The sequence below is a fragment of the Lepidochelys olivacea genome, assembly GCF_965140295.1.
Source record: "Lepidochelys olivacea isolate rLepOli2 genome assembly, chromosome: 5".
In the NCBI taxonomy this organism is placed as follows: domain Eukaryota; kingdom Metazoa; phylum Chordata; order Testudines; family Cheloniidae; genus Lepidochelys; species Lepidochelys olivacea.
In genome coordinates, this window is record NC_140415.1 from 68,470,475 (window position 1) to 68,489,928 (window position 19,454).

Below are 19,454 nucleotides of genomic sequence, written 5' to 3' on the forward strand. Positions count from 1 at the left end.
AACAATATTGGTATAGTTAAAGCAGTACCATTTTCTAGCATAGACAGAGTCTGAGTCCTACTTAATCTTCCCACTAGAAACCTAATGCTCAGATTTAGGCTAATTCTACACTATAAAAATCTTACCAGTTAAAATTTCTGTTGGCATATCCCTGCTGACATCCTTGCTATCTTCCTAAAATGTGTTCACGTTTGGCTGCCTTTGCCAGTACAGCATATCCTCACACAACAGATGTCAGCAAAAGACATGCAGTACATGGGTAGACATCCCAGTGTCACCTGTCCCACCTTCCAGCAGGCCATCTTCTGGGAAGATTTTGCCATGCGTTATGGGATACCAGCGCTCCTCTTGGGGAATTGTGGGAGTCTGGGGTCAAATTTCCACTATCCCTCAGTTCCATGCCACAATCTTCTCTTCCTTGTGCCACTTCTTAAACTCTCTGCCATCTTGGTTGCAGAAGCACAGATGCTGAACCGATCAGCAGAGCTATCTCATCCATTTTAGAGACAAAGTGATTGACTCTTCTGAACCTGCAGAATATCAACTACCACCATGGTGTAGCAGTGAAAATGAGAAAACTACGGAGCAGTGAATGATACAAAACAGTGAATGAAAGTTGCCAGCTACTGCAGATATTCACTGACCAGGTCTCAATGGGGAAATAGGGGTTCTGAGCCCATGAAAGAGCACTGAGTGATGGGGATCTGATCATGCAACAAATCGGACTGTCAGCAGTGGCTGTAGAACGCTTGGATGCAGCTCACCACATGCCTGGTTTTGTGTGTGTGACGTCTGTCCCAGCACTCCAACTCAGACACTGAAATGAGAGATGCTGTGACAGTGAAGAAATGGTGGTAACTGTGCTCTGAAAGCCTGCAACCCTGGATAGCTGATACCAGAGGATGAAAAGGATGTCTGGGCCAAGAAAAAGGAGAAGCTCTGAAAGCACAGTACAGTTGTAGTCAGCGGATATTACTATGAGCCTGTGCAAGCCAAGCCCCCTGAGCCAGCAATAGTTTCTACTTTACGACTCTAGGCATAGCATGCAAGTAATTTGTTTTGTTCATGGATTTGAAAACCAAAATATTGTGTTTGACTAGAAAACCACATCCAATAAGTTTATAACTCTATGTCTGCAAAATCATGTTATCTGAATGCCAAGCATTCTTTTATATTTTTGATGTGTTTAGTTTGAATGCTCAGGTATTGGTTAATACGTATTTCCTTTTTGGTTCTGAATGCATTTAATTATATTGGCACAGATTTTATTTTGCAGGCAAAAAATAAGAAATATAGTTTAAAGTATGTATGTCAGAATGCTTTTTGGTTGCTTAAGGTATTTAATTATTTGTTGCCTATTACTATCGGTGCATGCTCTTAAAATAAACTGGCTCTTTTAAAAGAGAATTCCTTTGTTCTCTGACCATGCACAATCAGCCACCATTCTGAAGGGGAGAGAGACTGAGTTTTTGCAACTGCCTGCATGAGCAGGGGTATGGGAGGAGAGAAAAGTGTCACAGGCCATGAAGAATTTTTTCCCCAAAAGATGAGCATTAACAGAAGTTACATCTACTTGAGTCCCCTTCCCCTCCCTCTGCGGGTTCTCTCTCGGGATTAGGTTGGGTTTCAAAGAGCTCTTGGCTGTTCATGGGCTCTGCATTCTCCACCTCCCTCTCCAAAATAAACTCTTCATCTTTGTACAGCCCTGTGATGCCTTCTTCCAGACATCACAAGGTGTCCACTGTCACCCACTGGAAGGCAGTGTGGTCCCCACACAGTTCAACATCTATCTCCACAGAGTAGTGGCACCTTTGGGGGGGGGGAAGAGGAGCACCACCAGATGTTTCTTTGGCCTCCTTTGTCCTCTGGCAGGACTGCCACAGTTCCCTTTTTGCCTAGCCTCGGAACTCATCCCTGTCATACCCAGCTTCTGCATCTCCTCACTAAAAATAAGTAAACATTTTTATTCCTGAAGAAATTCTGCAGCTGTGCTTGCACTTCTCATCTCCCTGCACTGAGGAAATCCAGGATTTCTTTCCTGGACCAGGCAGCAGCACAAGATTTAGTTGCAACTTTATGTGGGGCCATACCTATATGCTAAGATAGCAAAGATGGACTCACTAAGGTGGGCTACTAGGAAGAGAGGCATTTCCAAAAGACACCAGAGATTTTAAAGGCAGGGATGTAGGCCAAGGTGTGACCCCTAGAAAGCAGCATTCAAAAAATGACCTCAATCGTCACTGCTATGGGGACAGAAATTCATTTTGGGATTGTTGCTGGGGACCGTACTAGTACAGGCAACCATGCAGGCTTGTACTGGTGAAAGAGTGTCAGCAGAGGACTTATACTGCACAGTGAGCTGATTAACTTAATCAGCTGAGGTTCAGGGGTTTGTCATCAAGATACAACAATGAGTGTCAATGCATCCAACGTTATTCAGAACGCAAGTTTTACCAGTAAAAACTTCAGTGTAAACCAGGCCTTACACTAATCTAACCAGAGAACAGAAACAATATTATATTACCTTTTAGTATGTGTCCAACTAACACTAACCAGCATATGTCCAGTTCACGCAACTCTAGTAATTACCCAATTTGCACTCATAAATCTTAAAAACACAGAAGTGTAGGACTGGAAGGACCTCACTAGGTCACCTAATCCAGTGCCTTTTATTGAGGCAGGACTAAGTATTATCTAGATCTTTCTTGACAGGCATTTGTTCAACCTGTTCTTAAAAATCTCTAATGGTAGAGATTCTGCAACCTCCCTGGGTAATGCAGTTTGTGAAAGTGTATTCAGGCAAGTTTTGTGCATATAAAAATGGTGGCCCTTTAAATATTTGGTTCTACAAACATTAACCTCAAATATAGTCATTTGCCATCTTTTTGCCTTTTTCATCTTCTCTCACTTGCCCAAAAACTCATCTCCTTTCTCTTTTCAGAGCCTGAGTCAGGAAGGGCAGCTTTTGAGGGGACAAATTAGCACAGCACATTTCTGGCAAAGTCCGCAGCAACTTCTCCAGTGATTTAAATTCACTTTTTAAAATAAGTCATTTCAAGACAATAACATAACCAGAAGGTCAAATCCTTTGATTTAAAAATGCACTATCCTATTCTGTGGGTCAAAGTTTAAGTGATCATAAACATGCAAGACTAAAATACAGCGGGGAGCTTGGTGTTCTGCACTTGTTTTTGTAACTTACAGGAGAGGTATCTACAGCCTCACATAGTCCGCCCTTTTAATTTTTTGCATAAAATAAATAGCACAGGAAATTCCTAATTCCTCCTATAGTGTTAATATATACATTTCTCAAGGATATCAATCACCAGTGTGTCATTTGCTTTCAAAGGAGACCTCACTCTATACCCTTTTAGTTTTTGGGGTTTTTTTAAATTTTTACAGTAATACTGTATACAATCATTTGATTCAGGTGCTTGACACTGGAGGTTCAGCTGCTTTCCCCTGCCCCTAGCCTCCGCCTTTATAAACCCTTAAACCTTTGAAATGGATTCTTTGAAAAATAAAATCCAGACCTTTCTTCTCTCTCCTGTTGGATGTAGACACTACGCTGTCTACTCTTGTTAGGGTGAGGCTTGCCTTAGCTTCATGGGTCCGTTTACTGCATATATGTAAATTGAGGTACACACACTTTCCTTTGTTTAGGATAGACCTGTTTAACAACTCCCCCTGTCAGACCTCGGTTACACACACACTTTAGTCATAGTTCCAGAATAGATTCATAAGTCAAGACCCATCCAGTACCTGCATCATGCAAGGATACTAATGATCGGTGAATTGTTAGTTTTCAAATGATAACTCTCCAGGCTTATTTTGTACAAAGATTGTTACAATAATGTGTAGGGCGTGAACACAGGGGAGCTTAGTGTCACAGAAACTCCGTCAAAAAAAGTCACTGAGTTTCTCCAGATTTCAGTCAGAGAAGGACCCAAACATCAGTGGATCCCAGTACTCCAATACTTAGAAAGGGCTCTAAACTAAGTTCCAGATCTGAAATTTGTTGTGGATCTCTGACTGTACAAAATGACAAACCAAAATCCTGCATTTGAACACACCTGAACTTTAGAAAGTTTAATATCTAGATTTGCTTGCAGCTCAGGTCTATCTCTAATTGCAATGCAAAACTGTAAATTAGTCAAGTTTTGCTCTAAAAGGTTGCATACCTGAGTGAGCCTTTGTAAGGAGCTAGCCCAAGTTTGTAACAAAACTGCAACCCGGGTGCGTTTCATATGAATTCTGGGCTTTATGATTAACATTTCACAGAGCTCTAGTCAACTTTAAGAGGCTCGTATAGAGCCCATGTAGAAGAGCTTACATTTATCTAACCTGGCCTCTGGTTTGGAGCTTTGTCATTCATAAGCAGCCCTGTCGCATGCTCTAAGACTAAGATCTAAGACTAGATAAAAGTCTTACTGAACTGCAGTCCATTTTAAACATTTAGTAATAAAAATAAACTCTCAGAAAAAAAAAAGACAAAGGATTGGGACATCTTTTGGCAGTATTCAAAAATAAGCAAGCATGCATTCCAATAGCATTATCATTTTGTTTGCATTGCCATCATGTCTACCAGTTCTAGTCTAAATAAAGTGCGAAGATTTCACCTTTGTTTTTTCTTTCTGCTTATTCATTGAAGGAAAGAAAAAAAACCAAATAAACGTAAAGGAACAATATGGATGGAGCAAACAATGTCAGCATCAAGTTACTTAAAAAAAAAAAGCATGTTTAGGTTTTTAAATAAAGATGGACCCAAACCAAAACATTAGATTGGAACAATGCCAAGCATTCGGGTGCTTGAAATCATATCCAAATGCTGCATGGCTCAGTTCCATCTCTGAGCCAGATGCTCAGCTACTATAAATTACTGTACGTCCATTGGAATTAACAGAGCCATGCTAATTTACACCAGCTGAGGATCTGACCCCCTGGGTTTAAAGGAATCCAACATTTATCCTCGCCCCAAAAACCATGAAAGCAGCATTTTTGACACAAGATCTTGAGATATAAAGCCCTGCATAGTTAGTTTGCCCTTGAACCGCACAGAATCATTTAAAAGTTTTCTTCTTCCTAAGTGGATGAAATTACATTACAATAATTAGAAAGGGGTTAGATACAGCTCTGAAAATTACAATGAGCTTACAGACACAGTCTGATTCATTTTTATGCTAAAGTTGAAAAGATGCATCAAGGACAGTATTATTCTCTTTCTTTCAAATTTTTTTTAAAAAAATCTTGCATTGAAAAATTCCACAAGTTAACCATTTACATAGAAAGAGTTCCACTAGATGAGCAAACTGATACATTTGATGCATTTCTAAATGAAGAGGAATCTTTAAAACTATGCTACCAGTGTCTAGACAAGAGCAGGAATCAAGACTGGAATATAGTCTTGATCTCAGGACATGTTGTAAATGTGTCCAGATTCAGTCCCTTAAAAACCTCAAGTATCCTCTGAATAAAGAGGATAATATTTATTACAACAGTCAGAAAAATAGCTGTGTAATACCTACTGCCTGGTTCTGATCTCACTTATGCTGCTGAAAATCAGGAGTAAAACCAGCATAAGAAGATCAGACTCGGTCACTAAAATGTTAAGGGCTGAATTGTATATTTTCAGTCAGAATTCCAGAACTGTGCACATACCCAGTAGATCAGTGCACAATGACATACATTGCGTGCCCTTTCATATATATTATAAATATGTATAAAGAAAGGACACTCGGTTAGGTAAGATATTATAGGTATAAACAGATATTCCTGATGCATAACGTTCAACCTTGTACAGCAAGTTAATAAAAGGTCTTACGCAGAGAGTGCCCTCTGTATTTGATCATTTGCACACACATTTTATGTCTGTGCACATGCATTCCCAGTAACTGTGCATACAAGTTAGGGAAGCAATTTTGTGTTTGCTTACACACCTCTATGAAAAATCTGGTCCACAATATGAATTTTGCTTTAGCAGCAGCAAGATTGTCTATGTGGGAACCTCAGGATTGGATACTTAGGGGGAAAATGTTATTTTAGTGTCCATTTAAAGTTAGTGTCAAATCCTAACTACCTGTGTTTGAAGCCCACAATGGGACATCATAAAATCACAGGACTAGAAGGGACCTTGAGAGGTCATCTAGTTCAGTCCCCTGCACTCATGGAAGAACTAAGTATTATCTAGTATTAACCAGTAAGAGTCCTGGTAGGACATCTCCCCGCTGGAGGCAGTTTGTGTTAAAAGCTTTATACCCATTTCACCAACCACTCTCCCAGGCAGAAATACTTGACTACATGCCTCTGACTACCATATATGGCAGTAATGGTGCTTAGGAGGACATCTGAGAAAGCAATGCCTTCCTGACTCCAAGGAAAAGGCAAGTTCCTTCATGGATTGACTGACTTGTTAGAGAGACTAAATAAATCACCATTTGTTCCCTAAGAGGAAAAAAAAACGGATGTGGTGTGTAAATCACATTTACTGTTGCAGTTGGACAATTTTCATATCTACATTTGTATTAAAAAAAGAGCATATATGTTAGCTATAGTAGTTTCACTCTAACATATGAATGTGATGTGATGTTTTTGTGGTGGATTTTACTGTGTGCACTTGTATGTAAAAAAAGAAATAGAAGGAAAGACTGAATGCCTGCTAAATTGAAAAGGAAATAAGCACTCAGGGAATGAAATGGCTTTCAGACTTCTAATCATTTCTTAGAAGTAAGGTCTGCAGTATTTCTTAGAAGTAGGTCTACACTATAAACTCACATCAGTATAGCTACGTCGCTTGGGGTGGTGAAAAATCCACGCCCGAGCGACACAGTTATACGGACCTAAGCTACATGGTAGACAGCGCTATGTCCCATTAATGGAGATGGACTAATGACACTGATGGGAGAAGCTGTGCGGGCCAAGGGATGTGCTGGCAGCTGATTCCCGCAGCCCCCATTGGCCTAGAGCGGTGAACTGCAGCTAGTGGGAGCAGCAATCAGCCAAACCTATGGACGCAGCAGGTAAAAAAAAGGCCCAGCCCGCAAGGGGGCTTACCCTGGCGGGCCGCAGGCCAAAGGTTGCTGAGCCCTGCATTAGACTATCTGTTCAGGTGTATCCAACTTTTGTGTATTCTTGTTAATCCATAGGTATTTAAAGGTCAAAAAAGATCATGACTATCTAGTATGGCCTTCCAGATAACACAGGCCATAGACCCTCACCCAATAATTTCTATATCAAACCATAAGATCTGACTGATTTGGAGCACATCTTTTAGGAAGACATCCAGTCTTGATTTACAGACTTCAAGTGATGGAGAGTCCATCACATTCCTACATAAGCTGTCACAATGGACACATGCTAATGCGCATTTACAGCCAACACCACATCTTGCACATAATGGGTTAAATTCACTCCTGTGCAGAAGGCCTGAAACTGGACTTGTGTCTAAAGTAGGACTTCAGTGGTGAACAGGTTTTGGTCGGACTCTGCACAGTGGTGAACTTTACCCTGTGTTAGTGTTTGTTCACAATGTGGGGGGGGGATGATGTAGAGCAACCTAGGGAAGCCAGTGACTTTCTATCAACTTTCAGTGGGTTTGGAAGGGGACCTAAATGTATACCCTTCCGGCAAGAAGGACAACATTGTCCATCAGAATAAAAAAAAACCTATTTCCCCCCTGACTACCAATGAGCTGTGTTTACAGAGTTCCCTGGTTTAACTCCTATTCTCTGGAGCAGACACTCCATCCAGTCCTTATTCACCATCCCTCTTACATGTTCAGGAGATTTGAGCAGCTAGTTAACTTTCTCCCTGCCGGTGCTGAACTGTGCTGCAACATGTATGCTATACATATGCATCTCTTTAAATCATAAGTATATAAAAAAATCCCTATGAGAAGTAGTGATGGGAAGACCTCAAATACTGGGAAATTTGACTTAGTTTGGATAAGCAATAAGCCTCAACATTTCAGTTGTTTATTTGAACACTAGAACCCTTCTTGCTGGGCATTAGAACCTCTTTAACCTGCCCTAATGCTGACAACCATTTCAGATTAGCAATTTAGCAAGTATGAGGAAAAACCCAATTAAAACCAAAGCCAGATGTATTAGAATGCACAATAAGAGCTCAGACTGTGCAATAACTCAGGGCAAGCCCAAGGCTGGCTGATATCATTGTGGACTAGTGAATGTACTGGGACAGTAATTTAGTTAATGGACTGGGAAATCAGCTGAGCCCAGAACTCCACACAACTGATATATAGAGGCAGAAGCTGCTACTGCAGCTTATAGGATGAATAGCATCTGTGAGGGCTACACAGCACCCCTCATGCAGGCTTTGGTTTGATGGTAAGAATTCTACCTTTCCCAGACACTTTGCCCTCCACCCACATAGATCCTAATGGCTTTCTGTGTGGAATGGATTTCACCTGGCAGGAATGATCTTTCTATGACTGGTCTTTCTACATAATATTATAATCCCATTTTCTCTCTCAACTGAGGAGAGATATTTAATTTGCCCATTGTGTTTTGAAGCAGAATGACAGAAGGAAAAAAAAAGTATCAGAAAGTGACAAGAAGTCACAATGATTTACAGCTAAATTGTGAAGGTTATTCCATCACCTTTGCAAATAGGCTACATTTTTTGCTAGCCTACTGTTCAGCACTCAGTATTCTGCATGTATCACACCAGGATTTTAAATACCCAATACTATGGTTTTGAAATGTTTTGAATTATATGAATACTTTCACTGAAAAGCTTGTCTATGAACTGAATTGCTACTATTCTAACCTTCTGAAGCTCAGCATGGAAAGACTTCAAAAGGCATTTCTTTAAAAAAAAATTGAGGCCCCTAGATTACTTTGTTCTTGGGTTTTTTGTTTTTATTTTTCAAAGCAGGCTAAGAGCTAAAAAGAAAAGGGAACATACACATTAGGTATGAAGGCTTACATTTTCAGTTTTGACTGAGAGTAGGTCTACATTGCATCTGGGACCGTGCTTCCCAGCATGTCTAGACAGACACATCCAGTCTCTGCTCAAGCTAGTGCACTAAAAATAGCAATGTGGCAGGGAGAAGCCTGGGCAGCAGCTTGGGCTAGCCACCCAAGTATATAAGCAAGTGTCAGGCAGATTTGCACTCAGTTGGCTAGCCTTAGCCCCTGCCAAGCTCCCCCCAGACACATTGCTATATTTAGCAGGCTACCTGGAGTAGAGCTAGCCTGTGTCTGTCTACCCACATTGGGAAGCACAGTCTCAGCTGCAGTGTATGCATACCCTCTTGTTGTCATAAGTGGAGAGGGAGATATTTAATGGATAAAATTATTGACTTAATGTAAAAAGCTTTAAAAAGTATGTGAAGAGCACTATAAAAGTGCATTTTGTATTATTCTCTTATGGGTTATTTAGGAAGATACATCATCTTAGGCAAAATTGTGTATTCTCCAGTGAACACCTGCGAACTATTGAGTTTAATTGGGCAACAGCTGGTCCGATTGGGGGTTTTCTTGCTGTATCTCATTACTATTTCCCTGGTCTTTCCTGATTTGGTGTTGCCAGTGTGTATTGTTCAAAAGGCCCTAACAAAAGATTGTTAAGAATAATTATTGAAGTCATTTCTGTTTATACCTGTGTACTTCTGAGTTTACTCAGACTACAGCTGATTGGAGTGTATTTGTGAGGTGGCAGTGTCCATGAGTATTAGCCATTGACTGCTGTCTTTCATTGACCTTCTCTGTTTAGATTTCAAGTATTTTTGTAGCGGTTATGATCAAGTGTGGATTGCAGCTGTTTAGGGACTCAAATACAAAGAAATCTTGTCATTTCTGGGTTGTGCTAGATGTTTCCTGTGTTGAAAATATATGGAGAAATATTTGGGTATGTACAGCTGTGCTACCTTGCTAAGCATTCTCAGAGCAAGACTGCGGATACAAAGAATCAAATTACCATCCTTTACAACATTCAGGAGAATTAAGAGAAGACATTTTGAGTGCTGACCTTGCCAAGAGCAGAAGAGCTCGGTGTTCATAGTATAGGAGAATAAATGGTATATGAAAACTGAGTTATTGTACAAAAAGGAAAGGGGAAGGAAGGAAGGAAAGGCCATGCAGTGTAATTATCAAAAATATGCTTACTATCAAATAATGCTGAGAAAGCCTGCATATAATAAAGGAAGCATAGCAATAAAGAGGCGTTTGATAATGAAGAGGAAAGGGGAATGCTGCCTTGGGAAAGGTAGTTACTGCTGATTTCAGTTAGGCCAACGCTGTGCACTTTGGAAAATCCAACCCCTAGTACAGCATGCTAAAAAGTGATCACGCTTTTCATTGGCTTTACAGTTTCCATCACAAGTAAGAAAACTCCAGTGGCAATAAAGAAGTTCTTGTAGTCTGCATGGGAGGTACATGAAGGCTTGTCTAAACTAGGATAAGAGGTGCATTGTTAGAACATGTAAGACAATTTTCTAACATCAGTTAGAACACACAGTCTAGTGTAGACACTCTGCTTTAACATGTGCTAGACTGATCAAGGCAGTGTGCAGCAGCAGTCAAAAAAGCAAATGGGATGTTAGGAATTATTAAAAACGGGATAGAGAATAAGATGGAGAATATCTTATTGCCCTAATATAAATCCATGGTACGCCCACATCTTGAATACTGCGTACAGATGTGGTCCCCTCATCTCAAAAAAGATATACGAGCATTAGAAAAGGTTCAGAAAAGGGCAACTAAAATGATTAGGGGTTTGGAACGGGTCCCATATGAGGAGAGATTAAAGAAGCTAGGAAAAGCTTGGAAAAGAGTAGACTAAGGGTGGGTATGATAGAGGTAAATAAAATCATGAGTGGTGTGGAGAAAGTGAATAAGGAAAAGTTATTTACTTGTTCCCATAATATAAGAACTAGGGGCCACCAAATGAAATTAAAGGGCAGCAGGTTTAAAACAAATAAAAGGAAGTTGTTCACTCAGCACACAGTCTCCTTGTCTGAGGAGGCTGTGAAGGCTAGGACTATAACAGGGTCTAAAAGAGAACTGGATAAATTCATGGCGGTTAAGTCCATTAATGGTTATTAGCCAGGATGGGTAAGGAATGGTGTCCCTAGCCTCTGTTTGTCAGAGAGTGGAGATGGATGGCAGGAGAGAGATCACTTGATCCATTACCTGTTAGGTTCACTCCCTCCAGGGCACCTGGCATTGGGCACTGTCAGGAGACAGGATAGTGGGCTGGATGGACTTTTGGTCTGACCCAGTATGACCATTCTTATGTAAGGCCTAAGGGGGAGCCTAGGCTTTAACGTGACCAACCTAACATGCGTTCAACCCTACACTGCCTTGTCTACACTAGATTTAGTTCAAACATTTTTAGCTAACACATTCTAACTTCCCCCTTTTAGTCTTATTGAAGACAAAACCAAAATAAGCAGAGAACTAAACTAATTTTATTTGTATTTAAGGCTAAAACCTGACTGATTTGAGAAGACAGACAGTGAGCAGATAAGTAACTATTTCAACAGAATGAAAAGTATAGAGGTCGAAGTTAATCATCAAAATAAAGTAAAAAGTATATGCCCTAAATATCACATAACTGAGTAAAGCAACCCATGGACAAGATCAATAATACTTAAAAAACAAAACAAAAAAGACCTTGTACATGTTGTTTAACAGTCATAAACCACACACACAAACAGTAGACTTGAATATCAGTTACATTTATTATAGCACTGGAAAAATGCCATATTATTTAATAGGTCAAATTTTAATGTGGTATTGATTTTCACAAATGGGATGACTTAAGTGGTGGAGCAAGGTATTATTCTTATACATGTACATTACCGCTATATAATCCAATCCAATTTCCAATATCATCACAGGAACCAATGAGATATTTTGTTTTTCTAACACCATTTTGTTTGGCAGTCTCTTCATGGTTTAACTTTTACCTGTTTAATAAGAAAACCCTACAAAACAGGAAACATGAGAAATGTAGGAACCAGATAAACTCACATTAATACTGTGTGCAGCAAGTGAAAAAAGTTAACATGGTAATGACACAGCAATAATCTCTCTTAACCACAAGGCACAAATACTTTGGAATATATTCTCCAGTTCATCAATAATGAGAGTGACATGACTTAATCCTTACACATTAAGTAGATTTAATATCCCCCTTTGTGATACAGGACATACATATAATAGGATTTATTCTAAACATACACATTTTATTTTTAAGTATGTCCTGAAAGTATTTATACATATGAGAATGGAAGACAATCATGAATATTTATAAACCTGAATTGCAAAGAGTTGGCGTTGCATTAATTTGCATTATTGTTACTAGAGTTGGACTTTCGATTTACCTATTAGCATTCTTATAAATCTCATTAATAGATGTAATAGAGGTCCCCTTAGCAATGTGCCCTAATTCTACAACCATAGCAATAGAAAAAATGAAAGTGTCTTGAGACAATTTTCAGTTCAAATACAGGTCTGTATCTACCAAGATATATTTATTGCAACATTTTATTTTATGTCTTTATCTTTATTAATGCAGTATTAGCAATGGTATTGGCCTCAGAAGGGAATTACTATGCCCAGAGAATACCTAAATAGTGAAGAAAATAAGAACAAGTAAATACATTCTACGGTAAGAAGCATATTTGTAATGACTTGACAAAATAAACACATTCTGACTTTAAGATCATGATCTTGAGTTGAATTAGGTAAACATTAATGTCAAGATTACAATGTCATGTTTTTGCTGACTCCAGAATTTGTTCCTAATTTAGATGAGAATATTCTGTTATTAGAATTTAAATAATCTCTTTGGCCATTTGAATTTTAATCACAGCATGAAGTGGCACTTAGGCTCTGTGTTAGGAAAACAAAAATTCTGAGAAATTCAGAAGAACACATTAGGTGGACTGTTTCCAAGAAAACCCACAGATACCAGTTTTATCTCTGCCAGATGCACCCACTCAAAGTCAGACAATGACAGATCATGGGGAACGACTTTTTGGTCTATGCAAGGTTTTCCCAACTGGATTTCTAACAGAAAATATAAGAGGCATAGTGAAAGGTATGTCTGATTCACCAAGAGAATCAAAAGATCGCTGGGGTTAGAGCGGAGGTGGAAAGAAGAGACACAAGTTGTCAAAAATGGGTTTGGGGGTGTTTTTGGTTTTTGGTTTTGTTTTTTTTTTAAAACCAGTAGGTATGCAGTTCCAGGAGCTCATAGCAAGAAAAGAGGTATCCAGATACTGTACCTTTTGAATTTCAAACACAATGAAATTAGTATATTTTTCTGTTCTTGGTTAGGACTAAAACAAAAACAAAAAATACCCACACACACCCTCTTTCAAATAGTTTACAGCAATGCTAAACAAAATCAGGTTATGGCAAGAATACTCCAGTTTCATTGTACATTACAGTTCTAATTTATGTCACAGCCATATTTCTGAAGGCTATACATATATACATCAAAGGCCTGGTTTTTGGCAGAAACTAACCATTTAGAGGACTAATGTCACAAACACAGAAATACTATTTTATCTTCTCCAGAGAAACAAAAGAACTGATAGTTGAAATTGCAAAAATCTTGACAAACACCACCATCCCGTACGATTTTTAATAGTCAGCCTTATTTGCATGTTTCTGGCATGATGTTTCTAGCCATGATGTGAAAATGTTTGCTTCAGACCTTTGGCATGTTACAGCCCTCAGAAAGTTCAGTCTTACATTGTTCTTCTGTACAAAGGTCAAGCAAGGTCTATGGACCAAATTCCAATGTTGAACATGTTAAGTTAATGGGAGCCCTGTGCATGTATCTGAAATAGAAATTTGGTCCTAATTTTAGTGAAAACTCTAACAGGTAGTTAACTCAGAAATGTGACCTCTTTATTTTCAAGAAGGGATAAGAGAATAGTACAGAGGCACAAGCCAAGATTAGGCCTAAGAATAACTTCTCAATTAGTTGCTCTTCTGATCACACATAGAGGTGGTCCACAGGGATAGGTTATAATAGGTGAAGAAAAAAAAGAGTTGTGTTAATTAAGCCAGAGCAGAGTTAAGACTGGGCAGCAAGTTTGGACAGGGACTCCAGATGCATAGATGGGAAAATGGGATACCAAGGAAGAAGGCTAAAAGGAGAATAAGTTTGTATGGGTGTTCGCATGATTATAAGAGGGATCTATGCTGAAAGGCAAGCAAGTGGTAAAAGGTGAAAAAAATGAAAGTGATAACACAGTTAAGGTAGGTGGGTAAATTTATGTGGAGATGCTTTAATGTATGAGTGTATATGCTGCTTATGCAGTACTGTAGGTTACCAGTTCAACAAACTTGACTGACAGACAGATAGTTGAGCCATAGGTCTTCATGGGAGACCAGTAGAAAGTTAGGGTTTTGGCAGTAATATTATAGGTATAAGGAGGCAGAGCAGCACAGGTGGTCGAAATTTATGTCCTATTCCACCACATTTAGGCCACTAAAGTAGACCAAACAAAAGAGAGGAAAATGTCTGCACATGCTATGAGTAAATGGACCCTTCAACTCCATCTAAGTTAGAAGTTATCACAGTTTAATTACTCAGATATTTTCAACTATTCTTTTGATTACCTAGTTAATTAGGATGTCTGTTATTGTCATTGGAAACTGGAGTTATACCTTTCTATTTAAGTTCTTATAATGTTTCCCATCACAGTAGTGGTTGAGTACCTCATAAGAAATAATAACCAAACTCACAACAGGCCAGTAAATTAGTTCTCCTCTCTACTTACCCAGACAGGCAGGACTACATTTTATTTCTTTAATTATTTTCTCTCTCTCTCGCTCTCTCCTGCCCCCTCTCCTGCTAATTCCTTCCCTTTGCCTCTTTCTCCTCCTCTTCTTTTTGGCTGTTTTTAACAGTACCTAGCGAAAAGTTAAATTGAAGTAGTAAGTTTTAGGCTTTGTTCTGAAAGCAGCAAAATTTGTAATAATTCTTATCTCCTCTAGTAATGAGTTCCAAAGCCTTTGCCTTGTTGTCAAGCAAGCCTTATCTCCTGCTTTCATCAGCTTCACCCTTGAGAATGACAGGCTCTCAATTTTTGAGGAACATGGCTGTCAAGGGAGGTCATCATCACAAAGACAGAGGCAGGGGTCTTGAAAATTAAGATGGGGACCTTGAATTTGATCCAGGATATTTATAAGTGGAACTTGTAAATGGGAGATATACAGTTAAAGAAGAAAAATAACCAACGTCTGGGGTGGCCAAGCATTGAAAATGTTTATTCCAGAATTGGTGATTAATGTGTCCTCCTTTTAAACCAGCTTTGCCAACATCTTTCATTTTAACTTGTGGCATCACCATAAAGAAAGAGGTAAAAATCTCTGGGCATATCTGACAAATGTCACAAAGCAGAATGGGAACAAGCACGGAAAAGCAGTGCTTTTCATACCCATGCTGAGGGAAGTTCCATTTTTGAGCTCAGAAATAGCAGATCATTTAGTTTCTACAAAAATCATGTTCTTTTCCTCAGACAGAGTTTTATATAGCCCAACTACTTTGAGTGCTCCAGCCTCCAACATCTGTAGGAGTTTTCATTCCTTAAAAAATTGCCAACATCTGCTTTAAACATTGATATCTTGACAATCACATGAAGATTTAGCTTAATCTTTCTATCATTTTAAAGCCCAGAGTCTGAACTTTCAGCTGCTGTACAAAGCAGATGTAGAAATCTTGCACTGGCATTTAAACAGCTGTCATTTTCATCATTTTCTATTGTGGCAGACATCTTGGATTTTCAACCCGCTGTTAGATAAGAATCTTTCTAATTGACAGTTTTATCAACAAATTTGATTCATTATTTTAGTTTTGTTTATGACAAATCAGACAGGAATATTCACTCAGTTTAGTCGTTTGATTGATGAAACTAACATTTGTCACTAGAAAAGAGAAGGCTGCACACTAGTAAGTGATAATAGATTTTGTTCCATCATTTTCTTATAAGCTAGGGGCAGGGATGTCACATTAAAAGGGATTGGGGACATTTTTTTTTTCCAATTTATGCTTTTATTATTCTGTTGCACTCTCATATCACAGCTGTTTGGCCAGTGTAGCACCCTCCCCTTCAAACTAACATATAAAGTTATTTTTAAATGCCTTTCCTCCTCACATAAGGGGCCTGATCTAAGTCATATGAGAGTTAAACAGAAAAGCTCCCATTGTCTTCAGCAGCTGTTGGATACAGGATGGTCTGGTTATCAAAAAACATTCAGGGCTTCTCCAAGGGCTAGTAATGGTGTAGATTAGTGTAGTGGCAGTCTTTACTCCCTGCCTAGGAATGCCTGCCAATGTTTGCAAGATGTAGCAGAAGGCAAGATGACAGACTGAGTGAGTGCCACTTAGACACTTGCTGGTGCCGGTCTCAGGATTTCTTTTAACTCACCCATTTCTTTCCTGCTCCTTTCTGTGAAGCTGTTGACATTGTGATTTCTTTGCTATTTGGCAGCTTTTATGTTTTTAGTCTTATGAAGCCAACAAGTCAATGACCTCAAAAAGGAAAACTTCACCTGATGTTACCCCAACAAAAGCCTGTACCAACTTGATCAACTCTTACTTTTAGCCTGCCTGGCAATACTACAGGGCCAAATTCAGAAGTGATGTATAAAGTAGCATCAGTGACTCTAGGGGAGTCTAAGCTAGTGAAAAACAAAACTTCTCTAGCCTCTCCAAGCTACATCATGCCCCACAATCCATGTGTGGTGGATATTCTCCGTACCTGAACTTCTCCCCCACAGAAGGGGTGACATGCCTTCCCCACCTCCATTCCCCCAAGCCTTATGAAAGGCACTCAACAATCCAGGAATCTGAGTGGAGGTTGGAGGAGGCAGCGGAGGGACCAGTTGGCCCTTTGCTAGGTGGCTAGGAGGCAAATCACCATGGGGCCTCATCCCCTCACCCCACTGACCCCATGCTGATTTGAGAAAGCTAATGTAATACAGCACCTGAATATCCTTTCTATAGAGCCCTTACACAGGGGCGAAACCATTTAAGGGAGGGTTTGGGGTCAAAGAAAATCACTGGGAATTCCATTGAAGTTGTTCTATCAAGGACCCAGAAATCCAGAGCCTAACATGGACATAGGAAAGAGCCCTTGGCTCATTCTGCAGGAATACAGACTCCCTTCTCCAACAGAAGGATCAGTGAGAAACCTTGCAAAAGGTTTCCAGGTAGAGATTTCTTTTCTGTTAACCCCCAATAGGTAGGTTTTACAGAGGGAAGGGGTTATCAGCCTTCGGTAAATTACAACTACTTAGATTTTCTAACGTCATTTACTGACATACAGCTACACTCTTACACACTAGCTCTTAATCTGAGCCACAGGCTCTGTGCTCTTCCTATAATAAATAGCTTGGAAATCAACCTCATGCTTATCACCAATATTGCGCTTACATAAGATGCACTTAGGTCCATTAGATCTTTCTAAGTGAAGGGGAGGCTTACCTACCAATTTTATGTAAATCAGCGCTGAAGATGGAGAAAACATTCTTAAAAAAGACAGATTGAAGGATTTATTTGATAAAATGGCCCCTGACATTAGAAAAAAAATCAATAACTGGACATGGGGAGATTGGGGAATCTCCTATTATAGAAGTAAATATTGACAAGCAGTTGTACACACAACTAAGAACATCCAAGCAGGAGAAAAAGTAAAATTTAGTCTAGGTCTACACTGCAGCCTATGTTGGCATAACTTATGTCGCTCAGCGTGTGAATAAATCACTCCTCCGAGCAACGTAAGTGTTCATGTGCACAGCATTATGTCAGCAGGAGAGCTTCTCTCACCAACATAGCTTCTGCCATTTGTGGAGGTGGTTTTATTATGCAGATAGGAGAGCTCTCTCCCATCGGCATACAGCGTCTTCACCAGATGCACTGCAGCTACATTGGTACAGCTGCACCGCTACAGAGCGGTACATGTAGACATGCCCCTTAGACAAGGTTTTAAAATACATGTGCTTGTAAAAAACTCCATGTGTCAGGTGAACAGTCTCAGGACAGCTTCGGTATACAATTGGAAGCAATACTGGGAATCACAGATAGTAATATGTTCCTCCTCTAGGAAAGGTTTGTTTTCTACCCTTCAACCAATATGTGGATTTTGATATAAAGACCTGGGAGTCAAATATAATTAGGGTTGCTGACTTGGAGCAGATTTCCCGCTGCTGTTCTTTGAGGAATCCTATTGTTTACTTGTTGCCCCTAAAGCACTTCCAAGGTTTGAGGCTACATGTGTGGGAAAAAATGATCACAATAACCAGGACTATCCTTTGATAGAAGATGTGATTATTGCAAAATATATTTCAGGTACTGAACTTTGTGATTAACAGAAGCAACGTAAGTTAAGCTTTAGGAGGAAATTGATGCCCACACCAGAGTAAGGGGGCACAGTACTCACTACTAGACATCACTTCCTCCTGACGGTTCTGGAGATTAGCTCTGGAAGACCAGCACCCCTCCCGCTATTGCACTCTTGCTCTCTCTCTCTGTCTGTCTGCAGCCCCACTCTTGCTTCAGGAACTGCTACTACCTCTTCATGACTTAGCCCTTTGGCCAGGTCACTCAGTGGTTTTCCCTTTCCAGGGTGGTCTTTCAACGTCTCTCTCCACAAGCAGCATCAGGTAGTCCTCTCACTGCCCTGACTACATCACTCTCACAACGACTTCGGCAGTCTTCATATCCATAGCCCTTAGAGCTACCACTCTGCAGTGGTTAGCAGAGGAATCCAGGCCCACTCTCTACTCTTGGTTCCAGACCAGGACCCCGTGTAGTGAACAGTCAAGGCCTGCATCTGCACCACCTTACTACTCTCACTACCTGACTCCTTCCTACCATGCCTCTTCTCCCCTTCCTTCACTTCAGAGACAAGAACTAAAGACTTCTTCCTTACACTATTTCCAGTCTCCTGGCTTTATAGAAGCCCTGCCTGGTCCCTCACAGGCGGACTTCTTTCTAATCAAAACTCTCCACACAACCTAAATCTCCCCCATTTGCAGCCTAATTGGCTGATTGGGTCCACCTGGCCCAATTAGGCTCTGGCAGAGCCCATGCAGGGTTAATACCCCATCACAACCAACAACAGGTTCTGTGCATTATTTCCATCTCCCTCCTTAGTTACTCCCGATAAAAGGAAAAAAAAAGATTCTTTGTAAAGCCAAGAGTGAGTTATTAATTTGATGGCCTCTCACTGTTGTCTGAAATCACAGGCAAACAAGATACTGTAAGAGAGTTGGCTGTAGGCATACATCCCTTTGGCAGGGCTATGTGGAAGAAGATGGGCGACAGCGGGGCTGCATGGGACCAGCACAAATTACATATTTAACTAGATTCACAGTGGTATACCTGTGGCACTATTCTTCAGCTTCTGATTGACAAGGTCAGAAGAATTCATTAATTTATAGAAATTGCTGAATGCTCCAAAGAGAAGA